Source organism: Haliaeetus leucocephalus, unplaced genomic scaffold, assembly GCF_000737465.1.
Source record: "Haliaeetus leucocephalus isolate CR32 unplaced genomic scaffold, Haliaeetus_leucocephalus-4.0 Scaffold406, whole genome shotgun sequence".
Taxonomy (NCBI): Eukaryota; Metazoa; Chordata; class Aves; order Accipitriformes; family Accipitridae; genus Haliaeetus; species Haliaeetus leucocephalus.
This window is the reverse complement of record NW_010972842.1, coordinates 1,740,633-1,743,994: the sequence shown is the minus strand read 5'-3', so window position 1 is coordinate 1,743,994 and position 3,362 is coordinate 1,740,633. Positions and strand designations below refer to the sequence as shown.

The window sequence follows — 3,362 nt, the reverse complement described above, 5'->3', positions numbered from 1 at the left end:
ATTTGTTTTTCGTTTTTTTGGGGGGGGGGGGGGTTGTTTTTTTAAGTAGCTACTAGGATTTTTGTGTTCATTTGAATTTTCAACAACAGCACTGGTTTTCTACCTATGTACATTATGGACCGGTCTTTGTCAGAAGAGCCGTACTCATTTTGGCATGCAATAGATCTTAATGGAAAGCTACAGATAGGCTTATATAGATGAGTAACTTCAGGGGCTGAGACTCTTATGTTGTCATGGTGCAGCTAACAGGGTGAATGAACTGTTTCATGCTTCATCAACAATTAAGTTAATTAGCTCATTTGAAATTGCACTGCTTTGTTGCCAGGATGTTGGCAGAAACATCAAAAAGATGTGTTTACAAATGGTAGACTACAGGGTATATAACAGAAGCACCTTAACAGCAGACCATAAGTACTCAGTATTGCAATAACTTTTATAATAGAATTAGAGCAATACTTTTCGTAACGTATTTGCAATGCTTTCTCCATCTTTCATGCTGTCTTTCAGTTTTAAATGAAGTAACTTACACTGACTTGCAAATCTTAGGTAGGTATCACTCCTGATAAATTTTTGTTTATCAGTGTATTAAGTGGAATGTCAAAATAATGGCTTATTATTGGAGAAAACGGTATAGGATTTAAAAGAACCTGATATACCTAAGTTTGTATTAAAAGGAAAATGAAATCTCCTAAATTCAACGTAGTATTCTAAGTATTACTAATGGTAAATTTAAACTCATTTAACTTAAGCATTCTTCTTTTCAAGAAAAACTACATTTTCTAAATACGTCCATCCGTCTAGGCTATAGTGATGCTAATTCTGGGGGCAGACTTTGCACATCCATTATGTCAGGTCTCTTGTTATAATCCACGATCACTAAAACCATTTTGATTAAGGCGGTGTAGTGCTAGGTTTACAGATGCTCTTGCTTTCCTGAACCAAATAACCCTGGAAAATGTGAAAGCGACGTATAACATCTTGATAATTCTGGTGCAGAGTCAATCAGGGTTTACAGCAGTGTCATGGCTTTTTGTCCTATACACCAGCAAAAAATGTCCACGAACATTTTATTATTTCTTCTTTTCATTCAATTCTGTCTTCTATGCCCTTAAAATAAATACGAAGTCATGGTGCTGAATAGGCAAGGTTGTTTATGAAATAGAAATATTCCTTCATTTTACACTAGCATTAAGATGGAAATCAATACATAACCTTGCATTAGATTCTTTAGTACCTTTTCATGTTCACACTAATGCAAAATCCCCATTACAATTAAAAAACATTTTCTTTCAATTAAATATCAACTTTTAGTCCAAAGATTGACCATTTTTCCAACCCATTAACTTTATAGGGGATGACAGGACTAATGGCTGTAGTTTTCAAGGCTTTGCTCTTAGTCTAATCTTTGTTACGATGTTTTAGGTTCCCTGACTTGAAACAATATGATACCTGAGTTAAGAGAGTTAATGCAAGTATACTGTACCAAAATGAAATATTAATAAGGTACACTACCCCAGTCTAGTAGTGTGTATTTCTGTAATATGCTTATGACAACTTTGAAGAGTGCCTGGTTTATGAAGTGAACTCCAACTTCTTGTGCTCAGAAAATGGTTTACCTAGCAGCTTGATGTAAAAAAAAAAAAAAAAAATACTGTGCAGAGCATCTGAGAAGGAGGATTAAGACAGAAAACACTGCCTTTGCTTCACTTTCCTAATAATGGAAAGGATTTAGGGTGAAGTGACAAATAACTTTCAATAAATGACTTAAAGCCGCAAAAGCCATTTTCACCTTCAGTTCTGTTTATCCAGTATGAATTGTTTTTATTTTTAAGATAATTTGAGGACATTCCAGTTATCTAGAATTCTTTCGAGATATTCTGAATAGCTAAAGAAGTTAAACATTGTGTGCTGTGGTTTAGATTCATATTTGGAAACAGATGCATTGGTTTCAAGAAAGTACAGCCAATCTTCTCCATAATATATTTCTGTATGTATAGAAAAACCTAATCCCGTGTCTTTCCCTTGATATCCTTCAACTCTAGACACAAACCTACAGTTTATATTTTATGGAGCAATTTTCTGTCTTGACAAAATGGTGGTAGATTACAGTTGCTCATGCATGCAAGATCAGTTTTGACTATTCGGTAAAAACAACAGCTTTTGGCTTAAGAAAAACTTCAAAATGTAAACACAGATCAGAAAAAGTCGTGACATAACCGGAAAGATGACAAGATTTAAACAAAATGCCAGGCACTGAAACAATTAGAAGAGTGACAAAAATGCTTATGAAAATTCAGAATTTTGCTGTGAAACAGGTGTTGACAGAAGCTAACCATTTTGCTGGTCTCTGCATGAGGAACCCAGTAGATCACTCAAAGCATTTAATAGTAGTTCTTCATGATGTTTTTTTAAATGTCAGAGCGCAATAACATATGACAAAACTTCAGTGTATTTTGTCTGCAAAATTAATTATCATTCCATTGGTCCTAAGTCAGTCTGAGTAGGAAGGATTTGACTTTTAGAGCTTAAACCGAAAGGTTTACAATAAAACATTCCAGCCAGCAGACAAGTGTTCTTTAACCTGCATGCAGCAGACGCCAGCAAACATAACACAAGCTACAGTACAAAGACGAGTAATGTTTTCATCTATAGAGACAAGGAGAAAAAAAAATCATGCTAGAGAAGATAGGCCAGCTTTCCAACAGATTGTGTTTATTTCTGGGGCAAGAGAGCACATTTAAAAGTCTACAAAGAATAGTGACTGAGCATCATAGTCAGGATGACAAAACCAAAACATAGGCAGAAATAACTTAATGAAATATAATTAGTGCTGTATAAAACTTGCTGTGGTTTTTTTCCTCTTTCAGCTGCACAGTGATACACAGCGTTATGTTCTTTCTTATTTAGCGTGCATTGTCCCTTTTTTGTTGTCTTTGACTAGGTGGTGTGGCTGTAAAATTATGACCTCAAGAATCTTCTTTGAACTTGTCAGAATGTTGTTTCTTTTGGTGACAGTGCCACCATCTCTCAAAACTAAGGCATCTGACATAATCAGCTAAATGAATAGTGACAGCTAACATTTTGTATTTAAACTCCTGTCAGTGTTTAAACATAAAAAGCTTGATGCAAAATAAATCAAACACCACTGATATGCAAGTGAAACATTTTGTTAAAACAATCCCTGACACACTTGGATTTCAAGCTGATCTCACTTCAGCTTTTGAAATGTTGCAAGTAAAAATGAATTTGAAGTTCTCGTGGTTAAAATTGAATTGATAATTTGCAACACGCACTGGAAGTTAACAAGTAAATTTACACCTGGAAGGAAGAAAAAATACACGTTAGACAAATTGAAGGGATCC

General features: G+C 34.7%; 1 protein-coding gene across 15 annotated transcripts in view; it reads left to right on the top strand.

The window, feature by feature from the left end:
- The window catches only part of FOXP2 (forkhead box P2), a 192,548-nt gene that overhangs the window by 142,536 nt on the left and 46,650 nt on the right, over positions 1-3,362 (top strand). The gene's annotated exons all lie outside the window — the stretch shown is intronic.